Source organism: Furipterus horrens, unplaced genomic scaffold (assembly GCF_987537825.1).
Source record: "Furipterus horrens unplaced genomic scaffold, mFurHor1.1.pri manual_scaffold_4, whole genome shotgun sequence".
In the NCBI taxonomy this organism is placed as follows: Eukaryota; Metazoa; Chordata; class Mammalia; order Chiroptera; family Furipteridae; genus Furipterus; species Furipterus horrens.
In genome coordinates, this window is record NW_028327174.1 from 124,339,288 (window position 1) to 124,354,528 (window position 15,241).

Below are 15,241 nucleotides of genomic sequence, written 5' to 3' on the forward strand. Positions count from 1 at the left end.
TATGATTGTTATTGAAATCAAAAGATTCACATCTTGGGGTGTTCTAGTCAAGAACTAAACATGGTTGTTGTTAGGTAGTTTAATTTACTTGCACCCAATAAAGGAAACAGGGGATTCATATCCAAAGCTCTGTTTCCTCCAAGGGAGGCTTCAGCCATTGCTTAGCTATTTGGTTAATTACAGGTTGATTTATTCTTTGCTTGTTGAGTTCCTACCAAGTTCATCTGTTTATAGCTCTATTTGCAAAAACTGCTACATTTTAACATTTAGCAAGAAGGGCCCAACCTTGAGACATGATCTATTTAATATAGTTTGACCAACCTCCACTCTCGGTTCTGGAGTCACTAGGGCAGGGATAAGGGGTTGTTGGATCCATTGGCTATAAAGAAACAGTGGAGGTCCTAGGTTGAAAATTATAAAATTATAATTTTATAGCTGTATAATTTAAATGCTAAATACTTCAGTTGTCATGCCCACCTGTTTTTTACAGTCAACTTTTCTAAATAACTCCAGATTTTTTTCCTATTTAACTAATGGTAATATTCCTTAATATTTTCAATATCCGACCCAAATTCAGATTCCCCCAATTTTCTCCAAGTTACTAATGAAAAAAATATACTGTTATTTTGTAAGGAGCCAATAGAGGACTACCCCTTGATTTTCCATAAGAGTTCAAGTTTACACCTTAACCTCTCTCTTTTGGGGAGCTACTGGAAGACTGTCAGCTGCTTCAGGATGAAGTTGAACATCTCTTTCCCAGCCACTAGCTGCCGGAAACTCATTGAAGTGGATGATGAATGCAAACTTTGTACCTTTTATGAGAAGCATATACTGCGCTGTCCTCTCCTGAGTTTCTACCTCGTGAGTCCAGTCAAAAACGAGCTTTTCTAAGAGTAACAGATGAAAACAAACACCAACGCCCCCCTTTCCCCGATAACAAAAACAAAAACAAAAATCTTAACCTCCTCTGGCTCTGAAAGAACCTGGGCAGAATACTTTTAAGAAAATCATTCTCCAGCTTTCAAAATGAGTAAAGGCCACATGAGAGGGACTTCTGAGGTGCACGTGGAGGTGTGTGGGAAATGTAGTCTTGAATCGTTCTGGTTCACCGGGCACTCTGGGAAGGGGGCTCTGGGCTCCTTCTGCGCAGGTGCAGCAGTGACCCCGCCTCCTCATAGACTTCCCTGGGTTTGGGGAAAGCGGTTCAGGGATCCCCGGTTTACCCGGAAAGCGAAGAACCTCTCCCTGGGGTGAGAGAGCGTGGCGAGCAGCTCGTGACAAGGGTGGGAGCTGGAAGTCCTTGGGACCTCTCCCGGTTCACCCAGAGCCGATTGTAGGCTCCCGGGGCGTAGGTGGAGCTGAGCCTCGTGAGGGGCTGGTGCTGGGCACGTATGGATGGGGATGCTGTGGGGACCTTGTGCCCCGCCCGTCTTCAGCGAACCGGAGAAAAGCCCGTGCTGGCAGCGGAGAGGGAAACGTGTCCATATAGTGGACGGTGAGTTGGCCAGAAAGCTTAGCGGTGGGTCTGCGGTGAGACACCGAGCGCTGCTGGAGTCGGTAAGACCCGGGATTTGTAAATTCCAGCTCTAAGGGCGATAGAGGAACCTGCGTAACAGTTTTCTGATGTGAAAATGAGGCTATTAATAATGACTGCTTCATGGTTATTTTGAAACTTAGATCGAAATAATCACTTGTAAAATATATAGGCAAGTGCCAGGTGGGAAGCACCGAGAGAGACAACTGCTATTATATTAGAAGACACTTTCCCCCCCCGTTCTTTTCTGTTCTTTCCATTGGATGACTTAATGTAACCCCACAACCGCTTTAACAGAAACCGGGGCTGAGGTTGGTGGAGCGATGTGCGCAGGTCATGAGCGCTGATTGAAGGGGCTGATGTGCTTTACACGCATACCTTGCCTCACTAAAGCGAGTGGTAATTTTTTTGCTGGTGGAGCCTCTTGCCCTCAGATTGTAAAACATGCAACATCTGTGAAGCAGCAGTAAACACGGTATGCCTGTACTTCCAATCTCAGGATTTGTTCAGATACCACACCTGCCGGAAGCCAGCATTCCAGCCTTCACAGAGACAGGCAAAGTGACCTGCCCCTGAATACCCGGGGGGATATAAGGGAAAGCAAATATGATGAAATCTACCTTGTGTGGAGTGTACTCTGGGGTTTGTAGTGTCTCTTCAGATCCCATGGGTCAGACAAAGATTTCAGGTTGTCTTAAAAGAGTCACGGTTTTACGCCTAAAACGAATTTGTTTCTCAGGTTTATGTTTCAGTTCCCTTGAAACAAAGAAACCCTTGTAGGAGGTAGGGGGTTTCTGTAAGCAGGAGTCTTACTTGGAAAGAGCACTCCTCTGACAATGGACCCCTGCAGAGCTTCAGAGCAGAGGCAGAAGAGCCCAGAAAGGAGTAGACACTAGATTTGCTAGGTCAGAAAGAGCTCTTGATTCCCCTGCCCAGAATGAGCTAGTCCTGGTGATGACGCCACCTCCAGAAGCCACCACTCTGTGACTGGTGGGGGCAGCGGTTGGGGCCAGCCTTAAGAGGAGAGAGGTGTATGGCAATACACAAAGACACCATCACTTTGGAAGTACTGCAGAAATGCACTTTCTCTTGATCGAAAGTAGGATACCTTCGCTTCTTTTTCAAGCAAGTTTTTCTCCTGCAGTCTTGATGCTAGGAGTTCTGAAGCCTTTTTGGATAGTCCCAAATCTTGTGCCAAATCATTCAACTTATGCTGATAAAATCCCTTACTAACTGAGTCATCTTCAATTTCAAAATCTTCATTGTTGCTGTCACTTAGTTCTTCACCATACTCCTGTTTTTCGAAAGAGGGTGGTAGTTCAATGAAAACTGGCACTTGGATTTTAGCTGAATGAGGCACTGGGCGTATAGCTGATGGTAGACTAGGATACTCTATTTTACATTTAATTTTCTTGTTATATCCTGACGTTTTCACTATACAAAAGTAACAGTCATTTGAATGATCTCTTGGCTCTTACCAAACCATAGGTATACCAAATGGCAATTTATCACGTGTTCCCTTCATCCACAGCTGTAAACTCTCGACACACTGCTTGCACACCTTGTGAAGGGCCCCAGACTTATCTTGATCACCAAGTTTTACTTTAAAATATGCAAAATAGGCTTGCCTGACAAATGCACTGATGTTTGTCCTTTGGGAATGGTGAAACTGACACAGATAGAACAAAATGAATCAGAATTGTTTAGGCACTTATGGTGAGAAATAGCAGAGGCAGACATGATCTGAAGGAAAGGAAATAAGTACGTATGTAAATAAAAAAAAATTCTGCTAACTCCTTTTATACAGACGAGAACTTGGATTACACTTCAGAATACGATTCACTGTATAGAGTAGCACACAACCTCTCACCACACTGTCTCATGTATAATTGAATAGTCTAGACAAGTATGAACCTGTCGGTGGTCTCCAAGGTCATCCCCCACCCCTCCCCACTCGAGGAAGGTTTGCTCTTAGCCAATAGGAGAGCACTAATGCTTCCCTTGATCCAGGCTCAATCCATCCTAGAGTGGTCACATTAAAATAAGCTGTAGAGAAAAACTTGATGTGGTAGAAGAAAACTAACTGCAGTTTTGAAATTAGCATGCCTATTTAAGTCTAAAACAGCTGAAAAATCAAACTCAACCGGAATTATGTTAAAAATTGTTCCCCGTGTTATTTCTTCTTTTGATCAGTTTTTAAATTTTATTTTAGTTCAAAGACTGCTAACAGTAAAGGACAACATAGGTCTACATTGGCCAAATCTGAAACCTAGAATTTCAGGGTTTGAGAGTTTTTTAACATCTTTTGCTGGCAGTGGACTCTAAATATTGGGAGTAGAGGAACATACACTTGCCATATGTATGCCCTCAACTTTTGCATACCCACCTGGCAGTATCATTTGTTGACAAGAATTTACCTTCTACATTGAATTGCCTTGCACCTCTGTGGGACGTCAACTAGTAAACTATGTATGGATCTGTTTCTGGACTCAGTTTATTCTAATGACCTTTATGAATCCTTTTGCTAATACCATATTGTCTTGATAAGTATCTCTTTATAGTAAGTCTTGAAAGGAAGTTGTGACTCTTCCAATTTGTTCTTTTTAAAAATTGTTTTGAATGTTCTAAGTCCTTTGCTTCTTCATGATTTAAAAAAAAACAAAAACTAGCTTGTCTATCTCAAAAAAGCCTGCTGAGATTTTAATTTTGATAGTACTGAATTTATAAAATCTATAGTGTAGATCGGTTTGGGGAGAAGTAAGATGTTGATCATATTAGGTCTTCCAATTCATGAACACAATATTTCTATTTAGTAAGGTGATATATGGAGGGTTTTGAGGGTTTTGGTTTTTATCCATTTGAGTTAAAAGGATAGTTTTGACTTAATAGTTTAGAAGAATACCCCTGTCTATTGTTGAAGATAGACTCTAATGGGGTAGTGGTGGAAACAGAAACAATTAGAGGAGTCTGTTTCCGGAAATAATCATAAGGGTGTTAATCATAATTTGAATTGCCTAGATTCTGCCTTTAATTTAAGGTAGAGCCAACAAGTTAAGAGTGCCAATTTCTTTCCCACAGACTTGTCAAAAGGAGCATGCTGTCAAGTTTTTTTTTAAATTCTTTTCAATCTGACTTTAAAAATGGTATCTTAGTATAGTTTTTCTCATGAGTAAGGTGGAACTTTTTTTTGTGTGTGATTCATTTATATTTCTTATTTTACTGAACTGTTTCTGCCTCACCCATTTTTCTATTGATGTGCTGATTTTAATTACTATCTCCAGTGCATCTTTAGAGCCCTTTATCTGTGGTATAAGTTGCATAATTGCCCTACAGTTTTAAAAATATATTTGCCTTCCTCATGATTTCTTTTCTTTTTCTCCACCCTCCCTTCCTTCCTTCCCTTCTATCCTGCCTTCCTTCCTTCTTTCCTTCTCCCTTTCTGTCTCTGTCTCTCTGTCTCTCTCTCCCTCTCCCTATCCCCCCCATCCCTCTCTCCCTCCCTTCCTTGCCATTAAGATATTTGATTTTTATACCATCAAATTTAGCAGCTTTTCCTTTTATGATTCCTGGATTTTGTCATAGCTAGTCATTTCCCGCTCTTAATGTTTTGAAAGAATTGTTCTATGTAGTCTTCTAGGATGTGATTGATTTTACTTTTTACATTTAGACCTTGAATACATTTAAATTTTATCCTTCTCTGGAGTGAGATAGAGATCTAACATTTTTTCCCCAGGTGACTATCTAGTTATCCATATGATATTTGTGTCTAGCCTTTCCTCACTTATTTGAGATGTCATCTGTTTTCAGATAGGAAATTTACTCAGCTAATCATTCCTCACACTATACACTTTGTTCTAGGTCTTGTTTAGTTTAAGCTTGGACGTCTTTGTGGGCACTCTCTCATTAGTGCCCTGCTCCTTCTGCCCAATTCTGTGTTTGTATTTGTTTGTGGGCCACATTGTCCAGCTGTTCTTATCTAATACTATCTCTCCTGTCTTCCAGTATTTGTCCAAATTTTTAGGCTTTCTTCTGGGACCTTTGTTTCTCTGTATTCTTCTTTTGTCATACATTTATGGTAGATTCTGTATTTTACTTGAGTATATTTTGAAGGCAGAGGAGGTAAATGTGTGTGAGCAGTCAGTTCCCTTGAATTAGAGGAATCACGTATGCTTGTAATCTTCTCTTAATTTCCAATACTCTTAATCTTTCTGATTTTTCTTTCCAGCACTTAGAAATTTTTTCTTAACTTTAGGGCCTATTCTTTTTTTTTTTTTTTTACCTACTCTTAAATTTTGCTGTTCCCTTGAATTCTATAGTTGGTTCTTTTCTTGCTTTCTGTGTCCTTCCTGAGGCAACTCGTTTTCTCTGATGTCTTAAATTACCATCTTAATGACTAATTTCTCTGAAATCCTTATTTTCATTAAGAGCTAGGAGATACACCAGCGAAAATATTGCTGTGTGGGATATCTGAAATTTTACTGCCTATGTTTTCTACTAGGACTTTCATGGTGTCACGACTTACATTTAAGTCTTTTATCCATTTTGAGTTTATTCTGGTGTATGGTGTAAGTTAGTGGTCTAGTTTCATATTTTTGCATGTACCTGTCCAGTTCTCCCAACACCATTTATTGAAGAGGCTATTTTTATTTCATTGTCTCTTCATGCCCCTTTGTCAAATGCTAATTGACCATAGAGACCTGAGTTTATTTCTGGTCTCTCCATTCTATTCCATTGATCTGTATGTCTGTTCTTATCCTAGTACTTGTCTGTTTTGATTACAGTGGCCTTGTGATATAGTTTGATATCAGGTACTGTGATCCTGCCTACTTTGTTTTTCTTTCTCAAGATTGCTGAGCTTATTTGGGGTCATTTTTGGTTCCATATAAATTTTTGAAATGTTTGTTCTATATCTGTGAAATATATCATTGGTATTTTAATAGGGATTGTGTTGAATCTATAGATTGCTTTGGATAGTATGGACATTTTAATGATGTTAATACTTCCGATCCATGGACACAATATTTGCTTCCATTTATTTGTATCTTCCTTAATTATTTCTTCAGTGTTCTGTAGTTTTCCAGGTGCAGGTCTTTTACCTCCTTGGTTAAGTTTATTTCTAGGTACTTTATTTCTCCTGTTGTTATAATAAATGGGATTTCCCCCCTAGTTTCTGTTTCTGTTATTTCATTGTTGGTATACAAAAATGCCTTCAATTTCTGAATATTGACTTTGTATCCTGCTATTTTGCCAAATTCAATTATTAGGTTGAGTATTTTTTGGTGGAGCCAATAGGGTTTTCTATATACAGTATCATGTCATCTGCAAAACAATTTTACTTCCTCCTTTCCAGTTTGGATGTCTTTTATTTATTTTTCTTTTTTGATTGCTGTGGCTAGAATTTTCAATACTATGTTGAATAAAAGTGATGAATGCAGGCACCCTGTCTTGTTCCTGATCTTAGAAGGATAGCTTTTAGTTTTTCCCCATTGAGTATGATGTTGGCTCTAGGTTTCTTGTATATGGCTTTTATTATGTTGATTTATGCTCCCTCTATTCCCACTTTGCTGAGCATTTTTATCATAAATGGGTGCTGTGCTTATCAAATGCTTTTTCAGCATCTGTTGATAAGATCATGTGATTTTTGTCGTACATTTTGTTTATGTGGTTTACTATGTTTGTTGATTTGCAAATGTTATACCATCTTTGCATCCTTGGGATGAATCCCACTTGATCATGGTGTATGATGTTTTTAATGTATTGCTGGATCCAGTTTGCCATAATTTTGTTGAGGATCTTAGCATCTATGTTCGTCAGTGATATTGATCTGAAATTTATTTATTTCTTGTGTCTTTACCTGGTTTTGGAATTAGGATAATACTGGTCTCATAGAAAGAGTTTTGGACTGTTCCCTCTTCTTGAATTCTTTGGAATAGTTTGAGGAGGATACGAGTTAGCTCCTCCCTAAATGTTTGATAAGATTCACCTGTGAAGCCATCCTGTCCAAGGCTTTAGCGTGCCGTGAGTTTTTTGATTACTACCATTTCTCTAGTTATTCGTCTGTTTAGGCTTTCTGCTTCTTCTTGATTGAGTTTTGGGAGATTATATGTTCCTAGAAATTTGTCCATTTTGCCCAGGTTTTCAAATTTCTTGGCATATAGTTATTTGTAGTAATTTCTTACAGTCCTTCGTATTTCTGTGGTTTTGGTTTGATATCTCCTCTTTCATTTCTGATTTTATTTGTTTGGGTCCTCTCTTTTTTTCTTTATGAGTCTGGGTAAAGGCTTGTTGATTTTGTTTATCTTTTAAAAGAACCAGCTGCTGGATTTATTTATTCTTTCAATTGTTCTGTTAGTCTCTATGTCATTTAATTCTGCTCTGATCTTAATTAATTTCTTCCTCCTACTCCCTCTGGGCTTTGTTTGTTGTTGTTACTCTAGTTATTCTAACGTAGTGTTAGGCTGTTTATTTGAAAATTTTCTGTCTTTTTGTGTAGACCTGAATTGCTATGAACTTCTGTATTAGGACAGCCTTCACTGTGTCCCATAGGTTTAGGGTTGTTGGGTGTTCATTTTCACATGTTGCCAGAAACTTTTTGATTTCTTCCTTGATCTCATTGTTAACCTATTCATTATTTAATGGTATGTTATTCAGTCTCCATGAAATTGAATGTTTTTGAACTTTTTTCCTTGAAACTGGTTTCTACCTTCAAGGTACTGTGATCTGAGAAGATGCTTGATATGATTTCAATTTTCTTGAATTTGTTGAGGCTTGTTTTGTGTGCTACCTGTGGTCTATCTTTGAAAATGTTCCACGTGCATTTGAAAAGAATGCATATTTTGCTTCTTTGGGGTGAAAGGTTCTGTATATATCAGTTAAGTCCATTTGATATAGAGTGTTGCTCAGTGCCACAGTATCCTTGTTATTTCTTTGCTTGGAAGATCTATCCATTGTTGACAGTGGGGTGTAAAATCCCCTACTACAAACATGTTGCTGTCGATATCTTTCTTGAAGTCCCCCTAGGTTTTCATTATATGATATATTTGGGTGCTCCTATGTTGGGTGCATATGTGTTTATAATGGTTATATCTTCTTCATGGATTGTTCCCTTAAGTATTACGAAATGTCCTTCTTTGTTTAATTTTATGGCATTTGTTATGAAATCTATTTTGTTTGGTATAAGTATTGCTACCCCTCCTTTTTTATCATGTGTATTTGCTTGCATACCCTGGCTCGTTTGGCTCAGTGGATTGAGCGTCGGCCTGCGAGCTAAGTGTCGCTGGTTCGATCTTCCAGTCAGGGCACATCAGAGAAGGAAAACTCTGACTCCAAAAAACCTCCGCTGCCTTGCGGCATACCTCTTCAGGGGAAAGGCTAGGGGAGTAAACCCCGACAGAAAATCCGGAGCCGGAGTCCCTAAGGCGGTTTGACGTTGTAGTCAACACCGGCAACTCCTACGGCGCACCTGAAGCCAAGCTGTATTGACTCCGTCTTTCCCTTGGACCCTTCAGCTGCGAAGAGAGGGGGGGTCTGCTGCATGGGCAACAGCAGACCCTCCATATCACCCTGCCCAGGCTCTGTAGCTTCAGCTTCACTGGAGAGGACACTCCAGCGTCATCGCAAGATGTCGATTCAACACGGGAGGAGACAGATACCGTGTCACTCCCGAGTCGGACTGCACAACCATTCTCGGCGGTGCAGATAGACTCTTAAGAAGCTACACCATCGTCTCTCGAGACGGACGGCTGCCGGCCGAGTTCTCTGTAAGTTCCTTGTAGCCTCTCTGGAGTTCTTTGTAGTTTCCCTCGAGTTCTTTGTAATTCCCCTGGAGTTTGTTATAGTTCTCTTTGAGTTTGTCAAGTTCATTAAGCTTCCTTATAACCATAATTTTGCATTCCATGTCTGATAGTTGGCTTACATCTGTTTCGTCTCTGTCTCTTTTGGGGATTCCTCTTTTTCTTTCATCGGAGCTTGTTTCTGTGTCTCCCCGTGTTGGATGCTTCTTGTTTGTTTGTTTTTTCTTAGATTTGTCTGCTTTGATTTCCTGCCTTTGTGGTATGAGATTCTGTATAGGAGACCTGGAGGATTCAGTGGTTCAGTCTCTTTGATTTCCTGAGCTTGATGCTCTTGGGATGCCCTTTATGCTGTTTGTTTAAGCTGTCTGGTTGAATTTCAGTTACTCTTTGATGGATCCTTCCCACTGGCTAGTTAATTGAGAGTCACTCTGCCCACCTTGTTTTGAGTTCTTTTGTGGAGATGCTGTTAAAAATAAACACATAACCCAGGCAAGAAACCCACACCCTCCAAAATATCCCCCACCCACAATCACACTATCAGCAGCAACTTAGCCAGTATTAATATAAATCTAAAGAGGTTAAGACTATTATACTATTGGAGAAACAGATAAGAATTGTTTTAAACAAAAGAAAGATGATTTTTGAGAGGGAAGATGATAGAATAATAATAGTAGCAAATTGGGTCAAGGCTATGCGAGACAGTAAGTAATATTTACATTGTATGTTAAAAAAGGGAGGGAAGAATGCAGAATGAAGTGAGAAAGTCAAAGTGTATAGTATTAGGTTTATATAGCTGTTATATGCTATATGTTTAGTGTGAGAGGGTGGTTAAAACAGAAAAACAAACAAACAAAATTAACGAAGAAGAATAGGAGGAAGAGAAGGTAGAAAACAGATTAAGAAAAGAACTTTTACTCAGTACAAACTTTGGGTACTGTCTTCTTTTTCTGGATCTTTCCCTGGTCAAAATTCCATGGGTTTCAAATCTTTTCTGGCTGGCTGGCTGTGAGGAGATCCAGCTTGATTCTGGGGTTGCTGTTCCCTCACTTGTGGGCCTGCCACCGCTCTGCTGTGAGCCACACTTAGTTGAATCCCCTCCTTCCTCGTCCTGCGGCACCCTCAGCCCTCCTCAGGCTTGTCTAGCAACGCTCTTCTGCTGGTGGGCCAGTGCTTGCATGCCAATAGTCCCTGCCCGGCCTCAGGTCTTGTCTCCACTCCTCCAAAAAAGTCTCTGTGTTGCCTCCAAGCTGCAGCACTGTCCTGTGTCCCTGCCTGTACACCTCCATGTGTCACTTGCCTGCCTGTGGTCCCTATTGAGTCTGCAGTTCTGCCACAGCTTTCCCGTATGGGCCCCTCTCCCTGGTTCAGTTCTGCTTTTTTGTTAGGTGGAGCCTTGGTGCAAGCTCCTGGGTCACAGTGTTGCCAGCCCAGGGTTGCCAGCCAAGAGAGTCCCCACCTAGACTCAGTTCATACAGTTTCTCACAGTCTGGGCTGTTCATTGTCTTCCCACGCCTCCAGCTGTTTCAACCAAACCTTCTCGCTGACTCCCTCCGGGACTTTGCTGGTCAGTGTGCCTACGGCAGGGGGAAGCTTCCAAGCAGATCCTGACTAATGAACTGGTCAGCAGCTGCCCCTTTCCGGCACGGTGGGGCAAAGACTCTGGGCTGGGATGCCCAGCAACTCTGCTTGGAGAGTGCGGGCCAAACTTTCTGCCCTCTTTCATGCCGCTCCCACACTCCCTTTCCTGTTCGCAGTATGTGAAATCCACACTCACTCACTCCTCTCTGTGTTTGTACTCCAAGTCCTTCCACGATGGGAGCAAGCAGACAACACTGCTACTTACTCTGTCACCATCTTTTCTCCTCTTCAGTGTTTTCTTTAATGGTAGTCCTTTGTGTGTCATGGATGGAAGACTTTTCCTATTCCAAGACCATGGAGATATTCTCCTGTGTTGTTAGTAGATTCTTGATTATTTAAACTTGATGACCTGAAATTGCTTTAGTGTACGACATGAAGTGTCAAGGTCCATATTTCCATATGGATATCAAGTTACTATGGTACTGTTTGTTGAAAGACCACCCTCTGTCCACTGAACTGCAGCAGGGACTCTGTTGTCCATCAAGTGACCATATGTGTGTGTGTCTATGTATATCTAAACTGTATTCTATTTCTTTGATCAAATTATTTATCTCCTGCTAGTACTTCACTGTCATAATTACTTTTGCATTACAGTATGTCATGAAATATAGTAGCGTAAGGCCTTAAAGTTTTACTTCTTCAAAAATTTATTGGCTACTTTTGGTCCTTTGCATTTTCATAGAAATATTGTCAGTTTCCACAGAAAATTCAGATTAGATGTTAAGTCTTTGACATATTTCATTAGATTTATTCCTACATATTTGATCAATTTTGGTATTATTATAAATAATATTATTTTTTATTTTCTAACTGTTTTTTGTTGGTTTACTAAAATACAATATATTTTTTAATGTAGATATACTTCAGAAATATTTCAGGTTCGATTCTAGACCACTGCAGTAAAGCAAATACAAAAATAAAGCAAGTACCGTGGATTTTTTGGTTTCTCAGTGCATAGTAAAGTAATGTTTACACTAAACTATAGTCTATAAAATATGTAGTAGCATATGTCAAAAACAATGTACATATGTTAATGAAAACCGATTATTGCTTAAAATTGCTAAGTAACCATTATCTGAGCTTTCAGTGAGTCATAGGGTATTTGCTGGTTGAAGGTCTTACCTTCAGTCTATAAAAAACACAGTATCTGGGAAGTGCAATAACATGAGGTGTTCCTGTATTACATCTCTAATAATTTATTTTAAAAACTTATTTGTAGATTTTTCTTAATTTTAAATATGCACAATCAGGTCTTTTGCAAATAAAGACAATTTTACTTCTTGTTTTCCAATCTTTATATCTTTAATATATTTTTAAGCCCTCTTCTTGTACTTTCAAAACAATGTTGAATACAAATGATAATAACAGAAGTCCTTTTCTTATACCTCACCTGAGGGGGAAAGTACTCAATATTTCACCACTGACTAGATTTTTTGGACGTGTCCTATGTTACAATAATGAATTCCCCCCACCCCTTATTTTTAGTTTCCTGAGAGTTTTTGTCACACATAAGTATTAAATTTTGTCAAGTGTTTTTTCTGCATCTAGGGGGATAATTGAATTTTAAATTTTTATTGTGTTAAAGGGGTGAATTATATTGATTCATTTATCAGTGTTCAGCCTTGCATTTTTGAGCTAATTCCCACCTTGTCATGAAGTACTGTCCCTTTACTATGTCTCTGGATTTAACTTATTAGTATTTCAATTAGTAGTTTTCAACATACTTTACTGGAGAGGTAATTGGCCTGAATTTTTCTTTTCATGGAATGTCTTGGTCAGGTTTTGGCATCAATATTATGCTCTCATAAAATGGTTCTCCATTTTCTGTTCTATGGAAGAGTTTAAGATTGCTATTATTTCTTCCTAAAATGTTTGAAAAATATTCCAGTAAAACAACTTAGCCTGGGGTTTCTTCGTGGCTGATTTTCAATTATGAATTCCATTTCTGTAATAGACATAAAAAATCTGAAAATGCTTATTTTTCTGGTGTCATTTTCAAAAACAACTTTATGGAGACAAAAATCACATACCTTAAAAATCTCACATTTAAAGTAGTCACTGGTTTTTATTATATTCACTGTTGTGCAATCATCACCACAATCAATTTTAGAATATCACATTACATCAAAAAAGTTCCATACCATTAACTATAACACACACCTTATTCCAAAATACCTCAACCCCAGCCCTAAGCAACCACTAATCTACATTTTGTCTCTATAGATTTGCCTAGTCTGCACATTTATTTTTTTAAGTATACTTTATTGATTATGTTGTTACAGTATTGTCAATTCTTTTCCCCTTTGCTCCCTTCTGCCCAGTACCCCCTTCCCTCCAGTAATTGCACCCCCCTTAATTCATGTCCATGGGTCGTGCATATAAGTTCTTTGGCTTCACCCTTTCCTATATTATTCTTAACTTCCTCCTCTCTATTTTGTACCAACCGATTATGCTTCTTAATCCCTGCACCATTTTCCCATTTCTCACCCTTCCGTCTCCCAGCTGATAACCCTCCAAATGATCCCCATACCTATGATTCTGTTCCTATTCTGGTTTGCTTAGTTGGAATTGTTTTTATTTTTTAGATTCAATTGTTGATAGGTGTGAGTTTGTTGTCATTTTAATGTTCATAATTTTGATCTTCTTTTTCTTAAGTAAGTCCCTTTGACATTTCGTATAATAATAGCTTGGTGATGATGAGCTTCCTTTGCTTTACCTTGTCTGGGAAGCACTTTATCTGCCCTTTGATTCTAAATGATAGCTTTGCTGGATAGAGTAATCTTGGTTGTAAGTCCTTGCTTTCATCATTTTGAAAACTTCTTGCCAGTCCCTTTTTGCCTGCAAAGTTTCTTTTGAGAAATCAGCTGATAGTCTTATAGGCACCTCTTTATAAGTAACTCTCTGCTTTTCTCTTGCTGCTTTTAAGATTCTCTCTTTATCTTGAACCTTTCGCAATTTAATTATGATATGTCTTGGTGTGGTCCTATTTGAGTCTAGCTTGTTTGGGACTCTGTGCTTCCTGGACTTGTATGTCTATTTTCTTCGCCAAATTTGGGAAGTTTTCCTTTATTATTTTCTCACATAAGTTTTCAATTTCTTGTTCTTCCTCTTCTTCTCCCACTTTTGTATGGTTAGGATGTTGGCATGTTTAAAGTTGTCCCAGAGGTTTCTAAGCCTCTCCTCATCTTTTTCAATTCTTGTTTCCTCATTCTGTACTAGTTGACTTTTTTTTTCCTTATGTTCCAAATCATTGATTTGAACCTCGGTTTCCTTCCCTTCACCATTGGTTTTGTGTGAGTTTTCCTTCATTTCACTTAGCATAGCCTTCACTTCTTCCTTTATGCGTTTGCCGTACTTAAACATAGCTGTCAAGCCTATGAGCATCTTTATCACCAATGTTTTGAACTCTGCATCTGTTAGGTTGTCTGTTTCCTTATTTGTTAGATTGGCTATCTCCTCGCCGCTTAGTTTTCCCACTGGAACCTTGATCCATTCCCCCTTCTGGGCCATACTTCTCTGTCTCTTCATCATGACAGGCTTCTTTGTTTATCTGCCTCTGTGTCTTAGGTGGAGCTGTAGTTCCTGTTATGTTGTAAGGGGCGGAGCCTTATGTATTCATCAGTACAGGGGACCTGTTTCAACACGTTGTGGCGCTGTGTGTGGGGAAGTGATCAGAGAGAGAACAATGCCACTTGCTCAGCACTTGCGCCTTTTCCAGGCACTTCTCCCACTTTTGTATGGTACTGGTGCCTCTGTAGCTGTTGCCCTGGCCATCGTTCCCAGAGTGGGTGGGTCTGCAGACGTTCTCAGACCCTGGGGGCCCTTTAAACAAGCGAACTCTGCTGAGAGATCAGCAGTTTCTTTCTCTGCCCCAACTGCCACTGGTTTTCACAGTCAGAAGCAATGAGGCTTGATTTTCCCCAGTGCTGGGACCGTGAGCTGTGGGGTCTGGTCAGGAGCTGGGAATGCTCCCCAGGTGTCCCTCCCTACTTTTTAAAACATGTGACTGCACTTCCCGCCAGCCTGCCATTGCTACTGCCACCACTGTCACCACGCCACATCCTCTCCATCCTGGCTCTGCCCCTCCTACCTGTCTGGATGAGTATTTCTTCTTTATATCTTCATTTGTTGAACTTCCATGCAGCTTGATTTTCTGGGACTTCTGGTTATTTCTAGTTTTGAGGTAGTTGTATTCCTTCTTAGTTGTGGAGGCAGACCCAGCTTGTCTGTCTAGGCCTCCATCTTGGCCAGAAGTCTCTGGACATTTCAAATACAC

At 39.7% G+C, this 15,241-nt stretch overlaps 1 protein-coding gene across 1 annotated transcript in view; it reads left to right on the plus strand.

The window, feature by feature from the left end:
- LOC150012810 (uncharacterized) overlaps positions 1–15,241 on the plus strand; it is a 199,093-nt gene that overhangs the window by 14,117 nt on the left and 169,735 nt on the right. The window lies entirely within an intron of this gene.